At 43.2% G+C, this 23,962-nt stretch overlaps 2 long non-coding RNA genes across 3 annotated transcripts; one reads left to right on the top strand and one right to left on the bottom strand.

Moving 5' to 3' along the window:
* Nucleotides 1–808: 808 nt before the first annotated feature.
* LOC135561416 (uncharacterized) lies at nucleotides 809–7,999 on the top strand. Of its 2 annotated transcripts, none has more exons than XR_010459413.1 (2): nucleotides 809–2,692; nucleotides 5,630–7,999. It is a non-coding gene; the product is annotated as an uncharacterized LOC135561416 (long non-coding RNA). The 2 variants fall into 2 exon arrangements; XR_010459412.1 differs by lacking the exon at nucleotides 809–2,692 and adding an exon at nucleotides 2,707–4,797.
* Nucleotides 8,000–14,531: 6,532 nt separating this feature from the next.
* On the bottom strand, nucleotides 14,532–23,630 carry LOC135561417 (uncharacterized). The gene is made up of 2 exons (XR_010459414.1): nucleotides 21,870–23,630; nucleotides 14,532–17,822 (listed from the first exon to the last, which is right to left on the bottom strand). It is a non-coding gene; the product is annotated as an uncharacterized LOC135561417 (long non-coding RNA).
* Nucleotides 23,631–23,962: the final 332 nt, after the last annotated feature.

The raw sequence follows: 23,962 nt of genomic DNA, 5'->3' as shown, positions 1-23,962 counted from the left end.
GGCACACAGACAGCAGAGCTGGGGACAGATGGGCAGGGACAGACTGGCAGAGACAGGGAGTCTCAGGTAAGTTTGTTGAGTCTTTGTTTGGCAACATTATAAAAGGTTCTACCTTTTTTTGACTTGTAAAATAGGGACATAGTTGGAAAATGCCATGGATACCCCCACTCTCAACTTAAACTGGTGACTGAACTAAGATTTGTTTAAGGCAATGGTATTTATGTTGTGATTAATTGTGTAGTTTTGGGTACTGGTAGTTAGGAGTACGGCAAACACCTTATTTCTTTTCTAGGAGACAGACTGTGAGGCAGTGAGGGTGGTAAAAGGGAAAGAGCCAGGGAGAGAGACTTCAGAGGACAGTGTCACAGCCACGGCAGGACCAGGTGTCAACTTTGTTGCCTGCAGCACCAGTATAGGAGACAGTGTCACAGCCACGGCAGGACCAGGTGTCAACTTTGTTGCCAGCTGCACCAGTATAGGGGACAGTGGCACAGCCACGGCAGGACCAGGTGTCAACCTTGTTGCCAGCTGCACCAGTATAGGGGACAGTGGCACAGCCACGGCAGGACCAGGTGTCAACTTTGTTGCCAGCTGCACCAGTATAGGGGACAGTGGCACAGCCACGGCAGGACCAGGTGTCAACCTTGTTGCCAGCTGCACCAGTATAGGGGACAGTGGCACAGCCACGGCAGGACCAGGTGTCAACCTTGTTGCCAGCTGCACCAGTATAGGGGACAGTGGCACAGCCACGGCAGGACCAGGTGTCAAACTTGTTGCCAGCTGCACCAGTATAAGGGACAGTGGCACAGCCACGGCAGGACCAGGTGTCAACCTTGTTGCCAGCTGCACCAGTATAAGGGACAGTGGCACAGCCACGGCAGGACCAGGTGTCAACCTTGTTGCCAGCTGCACCAGTATAGGGGACAGTGGCACAGCATTGTCCAGTTACCTCAGTGATGGCACAGAACCATATCAGCCACACCCACAATTTATAGAACCGCAAACTCTTGCCAACAGAGTGTTGACGTTTCAAGAGAGATGGTTTCGCGATTTCCCCCGGCTACATTATAATCCATCAATAAAAGGAGTGTTGTTTTCACTGTAGCCAAGGGTTTTCAAGCCAGCCATCTTTTGGCCAAAGAGCAGATGCTGCCTTCATTAGTGCAGGATTTAGGAACTGGAGAAAAGCCATTGTAAAATGCACAGCACATCAAAACTGGATCAAGCCACACATAGGCGGAAATCCCAGTGGGGACGGGGGGGACACAACCTCCCATCCTGGGAAAAATATGATTTGTCCCCCCCAATATATCACTGTAAACATAACTATGTAATTTCAATCATATTAATAATACGCAATGAAAGCACTTGTGCTGATTATAGACACTTAATAGCGTGTTTTTAAGTTTCAAAGGATTGCGACCCCCGCCCTTTGCCTCACAATGGTTTGATCCACTGCCAGTTCCTTATCTGGCAGGTAACAGAGAGTTCGTATCTACTTTCTGAAAGGCACTCAATGCACGTAACTGACGTGTGGTTATTCCAGTCATTCGCGCCATAGCAATGTTTTTTTTTATGTTGGCAGGGTTTACACACACACTAGCTGAATTTGCAGAGCTAGCGGGCAAACATGAACTATTAAACTAGCTAGTACATATTTCATTTATGTGGCGTCGTCAAAGATGGAATCACAGATACGGAATTGGTGCTCGCTAGCTTTGCAAATTCAGCTATTGTTGGAAGCCAGTGTAGAGGACTGCTAATTCCTATGTAGGTGACATTACATTACTGCTAATTCCTATGTAGGTGACATTACACTACTATAGCTGAGACACATAGTAAAACAGGTTGGGCCCCATACAGGATATATCTCACACACACACACTCACTGTAATCATCCAGAACACTGTCACAACAGGATACTCCTAGCCACAGGTGCTAGACGGCAGTTCGGCCACAACTCCCCTGAAGATAGGGACGCATACGCTCTTACACACTGACCCCAGAAGACAGGGACGACGCACATACAGTACACACATAGCTGCCGAGGACACCCAGATAAGACACCCACAGATTGGCAGAAAGCCTAGACTTAGAGACAAACTAACACACACACATAATCTCCCTCCCAGCCGAACATTGTGTGACTGAAGATAGCGCACACACCAGATCTCCTTTTCAGCTGAACGGGGTGTGACGACCAAGAACAGGCATGGCAGGATTCTACGATGACGGACAGACAACAGAGCCAATGCCGGATGACTACACCCCAGCCTGATCCAATCCGAAGATCCGATCTCCTAGATATCAACCTACTTTCTGTTCTGTATATGAAGCTTGTACCCATTGTTAGCTAGTGTCTTTTTTGCTAGTCTCTGATGAGCTAACAGAGGGGCCCGTATATACGCTGTACCAGATATCTCCACTTTGAAATAAACCTGTCGCTTGTCGTACAATCTACCACCTTGTCTGCATCGATCCTTGACCGACTCACCCTTTATCATATCCCATTATCAACAGAAATGGTAGCAGAGGATGGTTTAATAACGATCCATCAAAGTGAGTTGATTTGGGTGTGAGAGGGAGAGAGGGTGAAAGGACGATTCACGGAGGACAGAGGTGAAGGAATTCGGGGGAGGACAACAATTCTGCTCAACTCGGTAAACTGATCACAAGGCGCACCACAAACAAGGTAAGCAAAACCTGTTAAATCAAACTTAGCATATTTTCGTATAGTCTTGTCTAAATTTTGATCAGTATTACCAGTGAGTATGAATTCTTGTGTAAATTTATAATTTGCTGACAAGTTGAAAGTACAGTAAAGTGAATATATGTGGTGACAAACCGGTGACGACCGGGTGATCTAAATCATTGATGAGATATCAGTAGGGGTCAGCACAGTCTGATAGCTTTCAATGATGAGAGATCACTTTAAGGCCTAGGATAGTCTCGATAGGGATCAGGAATAGAGATCAGTAGGGGATAGTTAACTACTATTCATTAAACCTGGCGCCGAGGGGGACAAATTGTAATTTTGTCCTGTGGCCCGGTCTAGGCCAGTCTGATAAGAGATTCTCTGATAAGGATCGGACATGTGTAATAAACTCTGATAGGGGTCAGCTCGATATGGATCAGGAATAGAGATCAGTAGGGGATAGTTAACTACTATTCATTAAACCTGGCGCCGAGGGGGACAAATTGTAATTTTGTCCTGCGGCCCGGTCTAGGCCAGTCTGATAAGAGATTCGCTGATAAGGATCGGCTTTCAGGGGTCAGAGATATAACGTGTTGTTTTGTCTTGTTTTGTCTATTTGTAACTGTTTATATTAAAATGCAATGTGCTTGTAATTGTTTCCATTAAGATTGTTGGTGGTTAGATAGAGAGAGAGAGAGAGAGAATTCAATAAGGGTTATTTGATAAATCCGAAACTTCTATGTTGTATGTACCTATGACTTCTGTGTTAAATGTATAATCAGGAACAAAATGACTGATGTATAATTGAAATAAGATCTGAGCACAATATTCAATATCAAGACTAAATAGTCGAATTGATCTCTATACAAACCCATGCGTTTTTTCTCAAACTGAATATACGAGGGAGCAGCTCTGAGATAAGGCAGAGTACGTGGCTCCAGGAATTCATCACGGGTATTTACCAGTGACGGGCTAAGTATACTCAGATAGTCTGAATATATATTTCAATTGGTCAAAATATACATATATATTTACTAAAATATACAATAAATGACAAATGGTGACCCCGACGTGGTCTGGTAAAAGGACATCGCTGGACATTGGTGTGCCAGCCGATTGGCCAGTACTGTCGTCGGACGGTGTGTCTCACAAATCTTGACCGGTCAAATAAAAAGGGTAAGCAGACACCTGTTGTGAAAAACTAAAGTTCTGCACATTGGAGTTATCCAAATGTAGTTTTGTGAGATACCTGTTTGATGTAAGTTACTAAATTTAAACTACAATGATGTGTGAGATTGGAAAATAGTTGAGAAAGTAATATCTCCATTGGCAACTGCAATTTTATTATTGATCAACCATACTTAATGGTGCATTGTGTATGGGATGTACTAGTATGCCTGGCTGGTAGGTGGTAACAGAGAACACTTACTACATGTATGAATGATGGGTAACGGGTGGCCACCAAAGCTTGAATGGATAGTCTGGGACTACATGTATGAGTGGTGGGTAACGAGTGATCAACTAATTGGGGGCCGATTTAGCCGTAGGGAAAGGGTATCACTTGGGTTTCAGTAAAGGCATGGGTTGTTGGCAGTATTGTAGTGTACATGGAATGTCGTTGGAAATGGAAAAGGTGTTGAGAGCGCTGAAGTCCACTCTAGGATTAAATAAAGGCAGAGAGGGCAAGGAGTGGAGGAGACGGGGTGAGAAGCTGTACAGAGAATGGACAGAAGGTGGGGCTATTGCATCTCCTACTGGTCTGCTTGCTGGGGAGAATGAAGATTTGTGGAGCTGGTACCGGTGAGAATGTTGAAAAAGTTGCAGGCTTGCTGATGAGAGTTATATCATAGAATATTGGGGGGTGTGCATGACTGTTGGAAAAGGTGTTCAACTCTATTAACGTAAAATTCTGTGTGTAGAGTTATATTATGAGGTTTGAACTATACTAATATTGTAGAATTACATAATCAACATCTGAACATACTTACGATAAACATTAATTGAGCCACTGAGTAATAGATAAGATATACACTAGGTAAGGGGCGACGGGCGTGGTCGATGTAAGACGGGAGTGGTGTTCTAACCAAGTGCTGAGAAATAAGGTAGATTTATTTTGTTCTTTTAATTAGTTTACACAAGTTATTCCCGGTTATTGATTTTGGTTTGATTGTTCAGATAAAACCACTGAAATTAAACAGGAGGTTAAGGTAGACTAACATTAGAATCTGTTTTCATTATGGGGAACAATGAAAGGCCCGCAGAGGGGATTGCAGGCTGAGGTTTTTATGTTAAAGGGACAGTGCACGTTTATCACAGTTGTTTGTGTGTCTAATGGCTGGGTATCTAAGAAGTATTTTTGGGGAGACAATTTGGAGAAACACGAATAAAACATGAAACACAGAGACAAATTATTTGAGTTTGAGGGGATTATCATAATTATTAGGTTTTGTTTTTGTAGTAAACGTTTGGGTTAAGGGGATTTTCACGTTCCCAGAGACATGGTATTTTACAGATAGGGGAAAAGGCAGACGGAGGGGCCCTCCGCCCGCACTGCAGAGACCTTGAAAGTTGGAGAGAGCAGAGGAGAGGTTTTGGAAAGGGGGGCAGGACAGGCAAAGATAACAGTTGCTGAGTGGAGACAGGGGAGAGAGTTGGACATGTGGAAAATGATGGGGCGCTCCTTCATGATGATGTCAGACATAAGGATAATATACTAATCTTACCTAAGTCATGATTTAGAGTAGGTAAGGTTGTTACCTGGGCAGAGCCAGGTATCAAAAGGGGGATGGGTAAATGTGGACTAGGATAGGATGGGGCCGATTGGATAAGAAACTAATAATTAAATATGTAAGCTAACAATTGGGCATAGAAGTTAAAGATATAATCAGATAAAACATATGAGAAATTGTTTGTTAACCAAGCCTGTATGTCCAGGATTTTATGCATTACAGGTGAACTACAGGTGAAGTCACTCAATCCAGTCCCAGAGGCTTGGGGACCATAGATGACCCCTGGTGACAGCTAGCTGAAAGAGCTACCCAGATTCATATCGCACGGCGGAAGGGTAAGACACTTTTCACTGTCGGACATTAAAACAGTGTTCGAGAGAAGAACTGGAATTAACAGAATTCCCGGGGGCCAACTCTCGAATGAAGTAACCCTACCTGTCCTATCACCCCTGTTTTTGTTCATAGAAGTGAAGATGTGTCTGGCTCTGGCTAAGTGATGTGTATTTTGTTCCAAAATGAGCATAAGAGATCCCTAGATCGGGGTAGACAAGAAGTTAGAGTAGAGATTACATGATAACCGACTTCGGACAGTTCTAGGATTGGAGAAGAGGGTATCCTTATAGCAAGGGGGATCCCACAAGGGTGGATAGGTTTTCCATGATATGGGGAAACCTGGGAGCAATGTTGAACTTTGTAAAGGTGATGAAATCCTACTAACCATCAAAACTATTAAGCTCTCTGATGCAGGCACTCACACCCTCGGACTACAAAGGACGAGGACAGACATGATGGGTGTGTTTTCTATTAAGGTACTGCCAAGACCAGAGGTAGCCGGACACACTCCTCTACCACCACTGTGTTAAAAATACCATTCAGGTAATTAATGTTAGAGACTATTCGGCTATTGATCAATTAGGAACTGAGACTGGTTTTGATAGTAGGGACAATTTGTGGCTGTCTTATATGAGGTACACAGCTAAAACCCTGAAAGGAAAGGACTGCATTATTTGTAGTCATGCTAGACCTGTTCTGGCTACACACCCATTTGCTGTAGGAGAAACAGAGGGGTGGTTGTGTATTCTGAGAAGTTTTTACCAGGTTAAGCCCAATTCAACCCTCTGTTCCTCTTTGAGCCTTGTGTTTCCTGCAGTACCTCCTCATCGGGCCTCTTGGGGTGTTGAGGCATATGGGGGCAATTAAGAGTGCATCACGGGTACAGGTAATGGCATTGATTATGGGGGATTGCCTGAAGCTGATTGCAGTAGTAACATAACCATTAATTCCACTTGGCCAGTTACAGGCTGATGTGAGGTGGATGAGTGGAGCCAAGAGTGCTGAGACCCATTCTTAGAGGAGAATGGCAAGGTACGTGTGCTCTGACCAGTTTGATAATTCCACTGACCATTGTTGATGTTACTGCTGAACAGCTGTTGGGTTCTGTATCCAAGGGACCTGAAAACATTCCATCCCATGGGAGACATAGACGTAGCGCTCAGAGAATGTAGTTGACATAAACACTAACCTGTTGGGTGTGCCAGTGGGGGTTCCTCATGAGTTTCAGGCCTTGGGTAGGAATGATGGACTCTGGCACTTACTACCTACTATGGGTCCAGCCATGGTGGATGCTAGACAGACTGCATGGATTAATTATATCTACTATAATCAACAGTGGTTTGTGAATTACTCCCGTGATGCACTCACTGGTATGTCTGAACAGCTTGAGGCCACATTTGGGGTTTCCAGACAGAATAGACTTGCCTTGGATATGCTTCTTGCCAGTCAGGGGGACGTTTGCAAGATGTTCGGTAAACAATGTTGCACGTATATTCCTAATAATACCAGTCCAGATGATATCTAGGGCGGGCTTGATGCACTATCTGATAAGATGAGGTCCACAGGGGGGTGGAGGAGTCTGTTCTCTTGGCCTGGTTTGGTAAGTACACTGATATGATGGTTACTGGATTTCTGACCTAATTCTTGTATTATTTGTTATTGATGTGATGTGCTGCTTGCATCATACCGTGTTCTAAGAAATATGTTACAGATATGGTGAAGGCTTCAGGCATGTTGCCTTTGCTTGATGCTCCAGTTGGAGATGCCGATACGGAAGCATGCTTTCAGGAGAGGATGGGACTGACTGAGGATGACCCATGGTATGCTGTGGGTGAGGTATTAGAATAATTTTACACCACCACAGTTCCTTGTTATAAATTTTTATGATAGGTTTTCTTTCCAGTATGTTTGTTCTCCCTGTTGTAAAGGTTTAGAGTCCCTGGGTGGCAAGGAGCCCACCTGGTACAGGATAGGAGTAGCTGAGAGGACCAGATGGTTTCTAATAATTCTTTCCTCTGTTTTCCATGACCAAAGTTTTATCCTACATCTTACATGTCAATAACAATAAAGTTTTATCCTGTTTTTGATAAGTGACACCCTTGTGGGTGACAAAAGGGGGAAACGCATATAACAATAGACATATATCACTTGTTATTAATAATAAACTTTTTATTATTTTCATGAAATGCTATGACTGCTGAAATAAAGGATAATGAGTGTCAAAAGGGGGACTTAAATTTCACACCCTTGGGGTTATTTTACATTATAGCCATTACCATATATATTATCTGCTGTTGCCTTGGGTGGATGTGTGTATGTGTTATGTTCTCTAGCTGATTTGAAACATTGTTGAAAGTATCAGGGCCATGGAACTTTCTCATGCTGGGAAAATACAGAAGGGAGGGCACATTCAGAGCGTGGGGTTGCGAGATCAAGCAGTCTTTTGTTAGATAACAGGAGCCAGGTGTGAGATAACGGTATGGAGCATGAGACCCATCTTTTAGTTTTTGCAGCCATTTTAGTGTTGTGCGGCTGCGGTTGCATTCCATGTATCCGGTCCCTTACTGCTAGAGTTATCTCCAGAGCTATTGACCCTTCTTCCCCTTCCCAGATGTATCCTCTGCTTGCTAATGACCTGCCAGAGTTTGAGGATGAGGTGGAGAATACCCTTTAGAGCACATATGTCAGAGTCAAGGCCCGCGGGCCACATCCGGCCCGCAAGAAGGTTTTTTACGGCCCCTGGGATGATCTTGATTTATTATTAGAACCGGCCCGCAGCAAGCCGGCAGCCCGCAGATCTTTTACACGCACCAATACTACATTTCCCACAATGCAAAGGTGACGCACCGAGCAGTAGGCTGCTTCGTTTCAATATTTATTGGCACAGCAGTCGTCAGCATCACAGTAAAATTAACTTTCAGATACCCATCAAAAATGGCAAAACGGAAGGTGGATACTGAGAACCGGGGGTTTCAAACAAGGTGGGAGTCGGAGTATATGTTCACGAAGGTAGCTGGAAAACCTGTGTGTCTTCTGTGTGGAGAAAGTGTGGCGGTACTGAAAGAGTATAATCTGAGACGACATTATGAAACGAAACACGCGGACAAAAACAAGAATATGGACATGGAACAAAGGCTACAAAAGGCAGAGGAATTAAAACGAGGCCTCAAATCTCGACAGGCTCTGTTCAAAAAAGCCAAATCACAAGGCCAGGCTGCTGTCAAGGCCAGTTTTATTTTGGCAGAAGAGATCGCTAAATCAGCCCGGCCATTTACGGAGGGGGATTTCATCAAAAACTGCATGATTAAAGTTTGTGACGAAGTTTGCCCAGAAAAAGGCAACTCTTTTTAAATGTGAGTCTGAGCAGAAACACCATTGCCGAGAGAGTAGACCAGTTGTCCATCAATCTAAAAGAGCAGCTTGTGAAAAAGGGAAAAGATTTTATTGCATATTCCTTGGCTGTGGATGAGAGCACCGACATTTCTGACATTGCCCAGTTGTCAATTTTCATCCGCGGAGTGGACTCCAACCTAAGCGTGACAGAGGAGTTTTTGGCTTTACGTCCTATGCATGGCACAACTACGGGCATGATTTGTATGAAGAGGTGTCAAGATGTGTAAATGAGATGGAGCTGCCTTGGGAAAACTCGTGGGTTTGACAACCGACGGAGCACCTGCGATGTGTGGACACAGGAGCGGACTGGTGGCGAAGATACGGGAAAAGATGCAAGAGGAAAACGCGACAGGTGAGCTGACAGCTTATCATTGTATCATACACCAGGAAGCGTTGTGCGGTAAAGCCTTGAAAATGGAGCATGTAATGAGCATCATCACGCGCACAGTTAACTTTATCAGAGCCAAAGGTTTGAATCACCGCCAGTTCAAGGCATTTCTGACGGAGTTAGAAACGGAGCATGGTGATTTGCCTTATCACACAGAGGTGCGATGGCTAAGCCAGGGAAAGGTGCTTCAAAGATGTTTCGAGCTTCGTGAGGAGATTTGTCTGTTCTTGGACAGCAAAGGGAAAGACACAACACAACTCCGAGACGAAATGTTTCTGTGTGAAATGGCTTTTCTGTGTGACATTACGAGTCATCTGAATGCAATAAACTTGCAGCTGCAGGGTCGGGATCGTGTCATCTCTGATATGTACAGTACAGTGAAGGCATTTAAAACCAAACTGACTCTGTGGGAGACGCAGATGCGGAAAGAAAATTTGAGCCACTTTCCCAGCTGCCAGACCATGAAAGAGAAGCTCTCTACCAGTGCGTTCCCGAGCACACAGTTGGCTGATAAAATAGGTATGCTTGCCGCTGACTTTCGACGCCGATTTGCTGACTTTGAAGCACAAAAAAGCAGGTTGGAACTGCTCGGTAACCCATTTGCTGTTGACGTGGAAAGCTCACCACCAAACCTCCAAATGGAGTTGATTGACCTCCAATGCAATGATGCACTGAGGGCAAAATATGCGGCAGTGGGTGCTGCGGAGTTCGCCCGTTTCCTCCCCGGCACAATGCCCCAGCTGCGCATCCAGGCTGCTCAAACGTTGTCTATGTTTGGCAGCACATACCTGTGTGAACAACTGTTTTCTTTGATGAACCTGAACAAAACATCACACAGAAGTCGACTTACTGCTGAACACCTCCACTCAATTCTGAGGATTTCTTCAGCTCAGAGCCTTACCCCGAACATTGATGAACTTGTGGAAAAGATGGGACACCACCAAGTATCACCCTCAACCTCAAACAAGTGAACATTACTGTGCAATCACATATTTAGAGTTTTTACTCAGTTCAAGTTTAAAAGTTAAAATTTAATATTTGTTTTCACTGCATGTTACTTCTCCTTAAACAAAGTGTTGTTTTTGATTAATAGATTTTTGCACTTTATTTTTTGTATTTCAATCCAATTATATTTTAAAAATATTTCAGTTGAGTGGATGATAGAAAATTGCTATTATTGTTTTTTCTTTGAAGTAAATTTAGCCCACTTTTGCTAAAATAGAAAATATAGTCTACTGATGGTGCCTTGAATACCGGTTTCTTTCATTTAATGTTCATGTTATGGGGATATTTATATAAAGGAAATTTGTCTTTTGTGTCTGTTGAAAATTAAAGATTACTGACAGAGCCATAAGAAAATATTGCTTTATTTATCTGATCATATTGTAATATATTTGTTAGGTTTTCAGTAGGTTCAATTAGGTTCACTAGACTATATGCGTCATTTAAAAATTTTTCAATGAACATTCGAACAGTCCGGCCCTCGTCTTGTAGCTGATTTTTTTATTTGGCCCTCCGTCCATTTGACTTTGACACCCCTGCTTTAGAGAGTGTCACATCTCTTTGGAGATGTGAAGAGAGGGTATCACAACTTTTTCCTGCTGGAAAAGGTTGGCTTATGTGGACAAACATTTTACTTATAGCTTAGAGCTGTTGTTCTCCGCAATTGTTAAATGAGGGTTGTAAGTTCCTAGGTGGCTGGTAGCCAACTTAGTACATAGTGGGATTGAGTGGAGAACTTGGTGGTAATACATATACATCCATTTCTTTTTAATGTTGTGCCTTTTTCATAGCCCCTTTGGGAAAAGTTTTCTTTTGTATCAGAATCTAGTTAGGTTGTGTCACGTCTCTGGGGAGACGTGAAGAGAGGGATTTGTAGAGGACTGCCAATTCCTATGTAGGTGACATTACATTACTGCTAATTCCTATGTAGGTGACATTACACTACTATAGCTGAGACACATAGTAAAACAGGTTGGGCCCCATACAGGATATCTCTCACACACACACACTCACTGTAATCATCCAGAACACTGTCACAACAGGATACTCCTAGCCACAGGTGCAAGCCGGCAGTTCGGCCACAACTCCCCTGAAGATAGGGACGCATACGCTCTTACACACTGACCCCAGAAGACAGGGACGACGCACATACAGTACACACATAGCTGCCGAGGACACCCAGATAAGACACCCACAGATTGGCAGAAAGCCTAGACTTAGAGACAAACTAACACACACACATAATCTCCCTCCCAGCCGAACATTGTGTGACTGAAGATAGCGCACACACCAGATCTCCTTTTCAGCTGAACGGGGTGTGACGACCAAGAACAGGCATGGCAGGATTCTACGATGACGGACAGACAACAGAGCCAATGCCGGATGACTACACCCCAGCCTGATCCAATCCGAAGATCCGATCTCCTAGATATCAACCTACTTTCTGTTCTGTATATGAAGCTTGTACCCATTGTTAGCTAGTGTCTTTTTTGCTAGTCTCTGATGAGCTAACAGAGGGGCCCGTATATACGCTGTACCAGATATCTCCACTTTGAAATAAACCTGTCGCTTGTCGTACAATCTACCACCTTGTCTGCATCGATCCTTGACCGACTCACCCTTTATCATATCCCATTATCAACACCAGCCAATATGAAACAAACTATTAAAATTACAAAAGGTTGCAGCATATGTTGTGTAAATGGTGAACTCATGAACTCATACAGCTGTCAACTCTTGTCACTGCAATCCGTTTCACATTTGCTAGCTACCTTTTAGATCGAAGCCCATATAGAATGATAGAAGATAAGATGATATAAGCCCATCTCCTACTGTAAATAACCTACACACTGTGTGTGTGTTTGCGCAGATAGCCAGCCTGCCAGGTAGAAAAATGTCAGAAAAAAGTAAAAAGACAGACATCAGATTATTTTTCAGTACACCAAAACGCAAAACAAGAACCCTAGTAGCCTAAGACTAGTTGATCAAATGTTCATTAGAAAGAAGCGAAATGCTAATGGTAACGTTTCACAATGATGTCATTAGGCAGATCAGGCAACAGAGGGCACACAGACAGCAGAGCTGGGGACAGATGGGCAGGGACAGACTGGCAGAGACAGGGAGTCTCAGGTAAGTTTGTTGAGTCTTTGTTTGGCAACATTATAAAAGGTTCTACCTTTTTTTGACTTGTAAAATAGGGACATAGTTGGAAAATGCCATGGATACCCCCACTCTCAACTTAAACTGGTGACTGAACTAAGATTTGTTTAAGGCAATGGTATTTATGTTGTGATTAATTGTGTAGTTTTGGGTACTGGTAGTTAGGAGTACGGCAAACACCTTATTTCTTTTCTAGGAGACAGACTGTGAGGCAGTGAGGGTGGTAAAAGGGAAAGAGCCAGGGAGAGAGACTTCAGAGGACAGTGTCACAGCCACGGCAGGACCAGGTGTCAACTTTGTTGCCTGCAGCACCAGTATAGGAGACAGTGTCACAGCCACGGCAGGACCAGGTGTCAACTTTGTTGCCAGCTGCACCAGTATAGGGGACAGTGGCACAGCCACGGCAGGACCAGGTGTCAACCTTGTTGCCAGCTGCACCAGTATAGGGGACAGTGGCACAGCCACGGCAGGACCAGGTGTCAACTTTGTTGCCAGCTGCACCAGTATAGGGGACAGTGGCACAGCCACGGCAGGACCAGGTGTCAACCTTGTTGCCAGCTGCACCAGTATAGGGACAGTGGCACAGCCACGGCAGGACCAGGTGTCAACCTTGTTGCCAGCTGCACCAGTATAGGGGACAGTGGCACAGCCACGGCAGGACCAGGTGTCAACCTTGTTGCCAGCTGCACCAGTATAAGGGACAGTGGCACAGCCACGGCAGGACCAGGTGTCAACCTTGTTGCCAGCTGCACCAGTATAAGGGACAGTGGCACAGCCACGGCAGGACCAGGTGTCAACCTTGTTGCCAGCTGCACCAGTATAAGGGACAGTGGCACAGCCACGGCAGGACCAGGTGTCAACCTTGTTGCCAGCTGCACCAGTATAAGGGACAGTGGCACAGCCACGGCAGGACCAGGTGTCAACCTTGTTGCCAGCTGCACCAGTATAGGGGACAGTGGCACAGCATTGTCCAGTTACCTCAGTGATGGCACAGAACCATATCAGCCACACCCACAATTTATAGAACCGCAAACTCTTGCCAACAGAGTGTTGACGTTTCAAGAGAGATGGTTTCGCGATTTCCCCCGGCTACATTATAATCCATCAATAAAAGGAGTGTTGTTTTCACTGTAGCCAAGGGTTTTCAAGCCAGCCATCTTTTGGCCAAAGAGCAGATGCTGCCTTCATTAGTGCAGGATTTAGGAACTGGAGAAAAGCCATTGTAAAATGCACAGCACATCAAAACTGGATCAAGCCACACATAGGCGGAAATCCCAGTGGGGGGGGGGGACACAACCTCCCATCCTGGGAAAAATATGATTTGTCCCCCCCAATATATCACTGTAAACATAACTATGTAATTTCAATAATATTAATAATACGCAATGAAAGCACTTGTGCTGATTATAGACACTTAATAGCGTGTTTTTAAGTTTCAAAGGATTGCGACCCCCGCCCTTTGCCTCACAATGGTTTGATCCACTGCCAGTTCCTTATCTGGCAGGTAACAGAGAGTTCGTATCTACTTTCTGAAAGGCACTCAATGCACGTAACTGACGTGTGGTTATTCCAGTCATTCGCGCCATAGCAATGTTTTTTTTATGTTGGCAGGGTTTACACACACACTAGCTGAATTTGCAGAGCTAGCGGGCAAACATGAACTATTAAACTAGCTAGTACATATTTAATTTATGTGGCGTCGTCAAAGATGGAATCACAGATACGGAATTGGTGCTCGCTAGCTTTGCAAATTCAGCTATTGTTGGAAGTGTTTGATTGACGTACTGTTACTAGAGGAGAGAGACCAAGTTGAGACGCTGGACCAGGTGGATATGGTATGATTCAAGGCAGGTTTATTAAAGGTAAAGATATCTGATACAAAGCGTGCACGGATCCTCTCATTTGGCTCAGAAGGAGTCAGCTGAAAAAGGATCCCTAAACAGAGTGTGCAAAGGTATTTAAACACAGAATGACGTATGTTGATTCTTGTAGTTCTGTCATCCGACTGGTTGGTGGAAGTTGGAGGCAGGTCCTGTCCGACCCTTTGCCAGTGCCCCATTGGTGCTTCTTGAAGTTGTCTGATCCTGGCCCCAGCTCAGTTGACTTGAGTGTGGGGTGTGTGTGCGTTGAGATGTCTGTGTGTCTGTGTGTGTCAAGGGGTTGAGAAAAGGGGAACTGGAACTGACTGTGGTCCAAGAAGGGGTTTGTGTGTCCAGGGATGTCAGTTGAAATGAGTGTGGGGTGTGTGTGTTCGTGCGCTATACTGTACGTGCGTGTCAATGTGTGTGTCAAGATATGTGTCAAGAGGCCATGAGTTAGGGGGCGATAGGGGGAACTGGGACTAAGCGTTGGTGCTTTAGGCTAGGGAGTTTCCCTGCCTTGGTGGGGATTTATGTGATAACTTCAGTTCGACCATTGTGTTTGGTGCTTTACAGTTGGTTTGTGGTTAGAATGTGCTTTTGACCTGGACAGAATGTGTCTGGGTTAATGCAGAAGTATGTTTGAGTAATCGCCCCTAAGTCTCAGTCATGGGATGTGTTTTAGTTATATGGTTCCAGGCCACTCTGCTAGGCTATGAGTAAATAATATATGTTATGATATACTACAAATCCCCCTCTTCACGTCTACTAGACGTGAACATAATCCAGGGCGAAATGTGAACATATAGGAGCATAAGCTAAAAATTTGTCAGCGGACAAATTTTGTGATTCCCCCTCTTCACATCTCACCAGAGACGTGACACAACCTAACTAGATCCAGACACAAAGAGAAACTTCTCCCAAAGGGACTATGAAATAAGGCACGGTATTAAACAGAAATAGATATATATGTATTACCATCATGTTCTCCATTCAATCCCACTATGTACTAAGTTGGCTACCAGCCACCTAGGAACTTACAACCCTCATTTAACAGAGCGGAGAACAACAGCTCAAAATAAAAGTAAAATGCTTGTCCACATAAGCCAACTTTTTCCCGCAGGAAAAAGTTGCGATTCCCTCTCTTCACATCTCCTAAGAGATGTGATATAGTCCAGATACATTACTCCCAGCAAAAACGAAAACATAATCCAAAAGGAAAAATAGCCTAAACTAGGTAAGTCTATACGGAAATGGCCCACAAAGAAAAATAATTTCCCCCTCTTGTCACCCACAAGGGTGTCACTTATCAAAAACAGGATAAAACTTTATTGTTATTGACATGTAAGATGTAGGATAAAACTTTGGTCATGGAAAACAGAGTAAAGAATTATTAGAAACCATCTGGTCCTCTCAGCATGCAAGCAGCACATCACATCAATAACAAATAATACAAGAATTAGGGTCAGAAATCCAGTAACCATCATACCAGTGTACTTACCAAACCAGGCCAAGAGAACAGACTCCTCCACCCCCCCCCCCCCCCCCGTGGACCTCATCTTAGCAGATAGTGCATCAAGCCCGCCTTAGATATACTACCATCTGGACTGGTATTATTAGGAATATACGTGCAACATTGTTCACCGAACATCTTGCAGACGTCCCCCTGACTGGCAAGAAGCATATCCCAGGCAAGTCTATTCTGTCTGGAAACCCCAAATGTGGCCTCAAACTGTTCAGACATACCAGTGAGTGCATCACGGGAGTAATTCACAAAACGCTGTTTATTATAGTAGATATAATTAATCCATGCAGTCTGTCTAGCATCCACTATGGCTAGACCCATAGTAGGTAGTAAGTGCCAGAGTCCATCATTCCTACCCAAGGCCTGAAACTCATGAGGAATCCCCACTGGCACTCCCAACAGGTTAGTGTGTATGTCAACTACATCCTCTGTCCATGGAACACTACATCTATGTCTCCCATGGGATGGAATGTTTTCAGGTCCCCTGGATACAGAACTCAGCAGCTGTTCAGCAGCAACATCAACAATGGTCAGTGGAATTATCAAACTGGTCAGACCACACGTACCTTGCCATTCTCCTCTAAGAATGGGTCTCAGCACTCTTTTGGCTCCACACATCAGCCAGACCACTAGTTTGGTTTAGGCCTGTAACTGGCCAAGTGGAATTAATGGTTATGTTACTACTGCAATCAGCTTCAGGCAATCTCCCATAATCAATGCCATTACCTGTACCCGTGATGCACTCGTAATTGCCCCCATATGCCTCAACACCCCAAGAGGCCCGATGAGGAGGTACTGCAGGAAACACAAGGCTCAAAGAGGAACAGAGGGTTGAATTGGGCTTAACCTGGTAAAAACTTCTCAGAATACACAACCACCCCTCTCCTTCTCCTACAGCAAATGGGTGTGTAGCCAGAACAGGTCTAGCATGACTACAAATAATACAGTCCTTTCTTCTCAGGGTTTTAGCTGTGTACCTCATATAAGACAGCCACAAATTGTCCCTACTATCAAAACCAGTCTCAGTTCCTAATTGATCAATAGCCGAATAGTCTCTAACATTAATTACCTGAATGGTATTTTTAACACAGTGGTGGTAGAGGAGTGTGTCCGGTTACCTCTGGTCTTGGCAGTACCTTAATAGAAAACACACCCATCATGTCTGTCCTCGTCCTTTGTAGTCCGAGGGTGTGAGTGCCTGCATCAGAGAGCTTAATATTTTTATGGTTAGTAGGATTTCATCACCTTTACAAAGTTCAACATTGCTCCCAGGTTTCCCCATATCATGGAAAACCTATCCACCTTTGTGGGATCCCCTATGCTATAAGGATACCCTCTTCTCTAATCCTAGAACTGTCCGAAGTCGGTTATCATGTAATCTCTACTCTAACTTCCTGTCTACCCAGATCTAGGGATCTCTTATGCTTATTTTGGAACAAAATACACATCACATAGCCAGAGCCAGACACATCCTCACTTCTATGAACAAAAACAGGGGTGATAGGACAGGTAGGGTTACTTCATTCGAGAGTTGGCCCCCGGAATTCTGTTAATTCCAGTTCTTCTCCCGAACTCTGTTTATTGTCCGACAGTGAAAACGTGTCTTACCCACCCGCCGTGCGATATGAATCTGGGTAGCTCTTTCAGCTAGCTGTCACCAGGGGTCTTCTATGGTCCCCAAGCCTCTGGGACTGGATTGAGTGACTTCACCTGTAGTTCACCTGTAATGCATAAAATCCTGGACATACAGGCTTGGTTAACAAACAATTTCTCATATGTTTTATCTGATTATATCTTTAACTTCTATGCCCAATTGTTAGCTTACATTTTTTAAATTATTAGTTTCTTATCCAATAAGCCCCATCCTATCCTAGACCACAATTTACCCATCCCCCTTTTGATACCTGACTCTGCCCAGGTATCAACCTTACCTACTCTAAATAATGACTTAGGTAAGATTAGTATATTATCCTTATGTCTGACATCATCATGAAGGAGCCCCTTTTAGTTTTCCACATGTCCAATTCTCCCTTGGGCGTCAATCCAGTACCAATTCTCTGTCAAGTTTCTTATCTACTTAAGAACTATCTGCGCTACTTATATATTTTCTTAAATATATATTTACCAATTTAAACCTTTTCTCTCATATTTCTCAAATACCACTAAGCTTCTAACTGTTTGACTTTATCTAAAATCATGTCTATGAGTGTCAATCTCTAAAGTCCTTACATTTCCTTAATCAACCTAACAATAATCCTAAATCATCACAGATGTCCTATATACCTGTTAAATTTAATACTATTATTATTTTTTTTTAACTCCTAATGGTCAAAAAATTCAAAACAAATGCTTATCATATCAAAATCCTTCCTTCAAGGACCCTCAGTATTCTATCTGACAATAACGTGAATTTAATATATGTTGCAAAGTGCAGAATTCCTTATCTACAGTAATTTATCACCCCTAAGAACTGAAACTTATTTTTCTATGTAATTCCCTGCCCTATTGGCTTAATATATCTCCTATCCCAACCTTAATGTATCTTATCTTCCCCTATTTATTCTCAATGATAAATAGGATTATTTTTTTTTATTTTTTTTCTGTTAATAGCCCATTCAAAAACTTCACAGCTAATGTTGTAAAACAGAATCCTGAACCACTTTCTCATTTGCAGTTCAAACAATAATTCTAACCTCCTAACCTAAACTCCTTTATAATGAATTTACCTTAAAACTAGTAACTCAATATGACCACATTCATTATACCATTGACTCTCCCCCAAGGCTGATCAGACCTTAGAAGACAGTCATGATAAGGTCCATGAGTCAACCCACCCTTTTATAGTCAAGTTCTATACTACATTAGACATATTAAAGAACCCTTTATCCTTAAAATCCAAATTCACTTGTGTAATTTAAAACTCATAAAATAAAAACTCATAAAGTTCCATATTTGAGCGTGTCTCTTTAAAATACCTTTGCACCAAAACAAATAGTCCTAACAAATGTTTTATGTGTATATATTTGCAAACCTTAATGATTAATCAAAACTTCCAGGCCTTTCCAATTTGGTCGTTTATGGCCTCATTCTCCCCAAGATTATAATCCCTGATATTTAATAAAAATAACGTATTTATGGTATCTGTCACTACCCCCATCATACCAGGCTTCTTGTATGGTTGTGTTCTCTGAATTTCTTCAATTGCCCATGTTCCTATCTTCAGTTCAGCCTCTGCCCTCTCTCTGTGTTTGGTTCCTTCTTTCTTGAATAGATGAGCCCTGTTCCTTTCCTCTTCACCTGCAATCCCTTCCTTCACTGCCTCCCCTAGTTCCTTCTCCATGGTGGAGAGGTGCCCTTTTGACGGAGCACTTCCACTTAGGTAACCTGCTTGTGTCCACCTCAATTTAACTCCCTCCCAAACTTTCTTTATTGACTTGTACTGTTCCTTTCCACCTGCTCTATCCTGCATCCTTTGGTCTAAATATTCATTAAATTTAAATTTTGGGACAGTGGTTGTGGCCATTTTATCGTTTAACTGCGTCTGGGTCCTTAACTATCTTGGTGCACTTAGCTCGTCGCTGGTCAAGACCAGCGATGTATTCACGGCGCCAGACACAGACTTATCTCTTGTGTCCCACCCTCGTACACAAAGAATTTTATTGCCGAATGTACAATGAATTAGACCGCTATTTTAACCGGATTATTCGGCAATATTCTTTTAGAACAATATATTAGTAAATTCAGGCGCTCCCAGAATAATTATCAGAATAATTCTAGGACTTAGATAGGAAAAACTATTATCGTCACTTATTCAATCAATTAATTAAATGCTCCCGAAAGTATTTCAAACGTCTCCTTTTGGAGCAATATTTAAATGGAACCCAGCGCTTCCACAGTAATTATCAGAATAATTCCAACCCACAGTATTTCAATGAAACTCAGCGCTTCTATAGTAATGACCAAATTAATTAACTTCTATATTAATAAAGTATTTCAATGAAACTCAGCGCTTCTATCGTAATGATGAAATTAATTAACTTCTATAGTAATAAAGTATTTCAATGAAACTCAGCGCTTCCATCGTAATGATGAAATTAATTTCAACCCTTGAGGAGATACCAACAGCACAGAGAGAAAACCAAGCAGCCACTCAGCTCAGCGGCTGCCAACTGGTCAAACTTTCGACCCGGCGGTCACTTCAGCACCTCAACCCAATTACACTGCAGAAATAGGAATAGCCAGCAATAATTGACACTTCAACACAGCAACGAAATCATACTGGAGAAATAGTAACGGTCAGCAACAATGACAATCCAACACATCAGCTAAATCATACTGTAGAAATAGTAAAGGTTACAAAAATATCACGGGTAAACAGCGGTGATATCTCTCAACAAAGCCTTACTGTAGAATTAGTAACGGTAAACAAAATAGTAATGGTCCACCAAGTTCAGAATAGTAATGGCCAATAAAATAGTAACGGTAAACAAAATAGTAATGGTCCACAAAATACAGAATAGTAATGGCCAATAAAATAGTAACGGTAAACAAAATAGTAATGGTCCACACGATACAGAATAGTAATGGCCAATAAAATAGTAACGGTCAACAAAATAGTGATGGTCAATAAAATAGTACTGGTCCACCAAATACAAAATAGTAATGGTCCAAAAAATAGTAATGGTCAACAAAATAGTAATGGTCAACAAAATAGTAATGGTCAACAACCGTGAGCCCCGTTAAACGGCCAAGCTGTTACAATATGGTTACACACGTCACAGTCACAATAATTTGGAGAGCATGAATCTATTTTCATGCCCCTAACACAAGGTTAGACCTATTTACTGGTGCCACCTAGTAGAAAAATAGTTATCAACTAGTTACAGATTTGCTATCTTGAGTCAAACAGTTATAGACTTATTTACTGGCGCCACCTTAGCAGAAAAATAGGTATCCACTAGTCCCAGATTTGCTATCTTGACTCCAACAGTTATAGACTTATTTACTGGCGCCACCTTAGCAGAAAAATAGTTATCCACTAGTCCCAGATTTGCTATCTTGAGTCAAACAGTTATAGACTTATTTACTGGCGCCACCTTAGCAGAAAAATAGTTATCCACTAGTCCCAGATTTGCTATCTTGAATCCAACAGTTATAGACTTATTTACTGGCGCCACCTTAGCAGAAAAATAGTTATCCACTAGTCCCAGATTTGCTATCTTGAATCCGACAGTTACAATATGGTTATACAAGACACATTAATTTGGAGAGCATGGATTTAATTCCATGCCCCTAATTCAAGGTTAGACTTATTTACTGGCGCCACCTTAGCAGAAAAATAGTTATCAACTAGTCCCAGATTTGCTATCTTGAATCCCGAATGGTCAAGCTCAGTTTAATTCCGTCACTCAACGAGGGATGCCCGAGGTTGCCAACAACTTGCACTCAACTAGCTTCAGACACTGATCCAGACTTGACACTCAACCCTTCTCTGTGGGTTTATCACAACTCTGAACCCTTCTCTCGTGGGTCTATCACAACACTGTACCCTTCTCTCGTGGGTCTATCACAACACTGTACCCTTCTCTCGTGGGCCTCTCTATATACTCTGAACCCCTCTAATGGGTATAAAATAACATTGTCTTAGATATCTTTACACAACTGCCTTATTTTTAACACAAGTAAATTTAACAGAAATTCATACTCACTCTCAGTCACTGATCTTAAATTTGGTTATGTCTATAGTACAATATGCAGAATTTTGATTTAACAGGCTCTTGCTTACCTTTGTTTAGTCGACTTTTTTAGATCAGGTTCCTGAGGTGAGATGAATCCCCGGCGGCTCCTTTGCAGGTCACCCGTCCCTCTGGATTGTGCCTCCAACTCGCCTCTCCTCTCATCAACCTCTTTTGGACCGAATTTAGGTGTTTATATCAACCATCCTCTGCTACCATGTTTGATTGACGTACTGTTACTAGAGGAGAGAGACCAAGTTGAGACGCTGGACCAGGTGGATATGGTATGATTCAAGGCAGGTTTATTAAAGGTAAAGATATCTGATACAAAGCGTGCACGGATCCTCTCATTTGGCTCAGAAGGAGTCAGCTGAAAAAGGATCCCTAAACAGAGTGTGCAAAGGTATTTAAACACAGAATGACGTATGTTGATTCTTGTAGTTCTGTCATCCGACTGGTTGGTGGAAGTTGGAGGCAGGTCCTGTCCGACCCTTTGCCAGTGCCCCATTGGTGCTTCTTGAAGTTGTCTGATCCTGGCCCCAGCTCAGTTGACTTGAGTGTGGGGTGTGTGTGCGTTGAGATGTCTGTGTGTCTGTGTGTGTCAAGGGGTTGAGAAAAGGGGAACTGGAACTGACTGTGGTCCAAGAAGGGGTTTGTGTGTCCAGGGATGTCAGTTGAAATGAGTGTGGGGTGTGTGTGTTCGTGCGCTATACTGTACGTGCGTGTCAATGTGTGTGTCAAGATATGTGTCAAGAGGCCATGAGTTAGGGGGCGATAGGGGGAACTGGGACTAAGCGTTGGTGCTTTAGGCTAGGGAGTTTCCCTGCCTTGGTGGGGATTTATGTGATAACTTCAGTTCGACCATTGTGTTTGGTGCTTTACAGTTGGTTTGTGGTTAGAATGTGCTTTTGACCTGGACAGAATGTGTCTGGGTTAATGCAGAAGTATGTTTGAGTAATCGCCCCCTAAGTCTCAGTCATGGGATGTGTTTTAGTTATATGGTTCCAGGCCACTCTGCTAGGCTATGAGTAAATAATATATGTTATGATATACTACAGAAGCCAGCCAATATGAAACAAACTATTAAAATTACAAAAGGTTGCAGCATATGTTGTGTAAATGGTGAACTCATGAACTCATACAGCTGTCAACTCTTGTCACTGCAATCCGTTTCACATTTGCTAGCTACCTTTTAGATCGAAGTCCATATAGAATGATAGAAGATAAGATGATATAAGCCCATCTCCTACTGTAAATAACCTACACACTGTGTGTGTGTTTGCGCAGATAGCCAGCCTGCCAGGTAGAAAAATGTCAGAAAAAAGTAAAAAGACAGACATCAGATTATTTTTCAGTACACCAAAACGCAAAACAAGAACCCTAGTAGCCTAAGACTAGTTGATAAAATGTTCATTAGAAAGAAGTGAAATGCTAATGGTAACGTTTCACAATGATGTCATTAGGCAGATCAGGCAACAGAGGGCACACAGACAGCAGAGCTGGGGACAGATGGGCAGGGACAGACTGGCAGAGACAGGGAGTCTCAGGTAAGTTTGTTGAGTCTTTGTTTGGCAACATTATAAAAGGTTCTACCTTTTTTTGACTTGTAAAATAGGGACATAGTTGGAAAATGCCATGGATACCCCCACTCTCAACTTAAACTGGTGACTGAACTAAGATTTGTTTAAGGCAATGGTATTTATGTTGTGATTAATTGTGTAGTTTTGGGTACTGGTAGTTAGGAGTACGGCAAACACCTTATTTCTTTTCTAGGAGACAGACTGTGAGGCAGTGAGGGTGGTAAAAGGGAAAGAGCCAGGAGAGAGACTTCAGAGGACAGTGTCACAGCCACGGCAGGACCAGGTGTCAACTTTGTTGCCTGCAGCACCAGTATAGGAGACAGTGTCACAGCCACGGCAGGACCAGGTGTCAACTTTGTTGCCAGCTGCACCAGTATAGGGGACAGTGGCACAGCCACGGCAGGACCAGGTGTCAACCTTGTTGCCAGCTGCACCAGTATAGGGGACAGTGGCACAGCCACGGCAGGACCAGGTGTCAACCTTGTTGCCAGCTGCACCAGTATAGGGGACAGTGGCACAGCCACGGCAGGACCAGGTGTCAACCTTGTTGCCAGCTGCACCAG

Source organism: Oncorhynchus nerka, linkage group LG17, assembly GCF_034236695.1.
Source record: "Oncorhynchus nerka isolate Pitt River linkage group LG17, Oner_Uvic_2.0, whole genome shotgun sequence".
NCBI classification, from domain to species: Eukaryota; Metazoa; Chordata; class Actinopteri; order Salmoniformes; family Salmonidae; genus Oncorhynchus; species Oncorhynchus nerka.
Note: the sequence above shows the minus strand (reverse complement) of the source record. Positions and strands in the feature narration are given on the sequence as shown.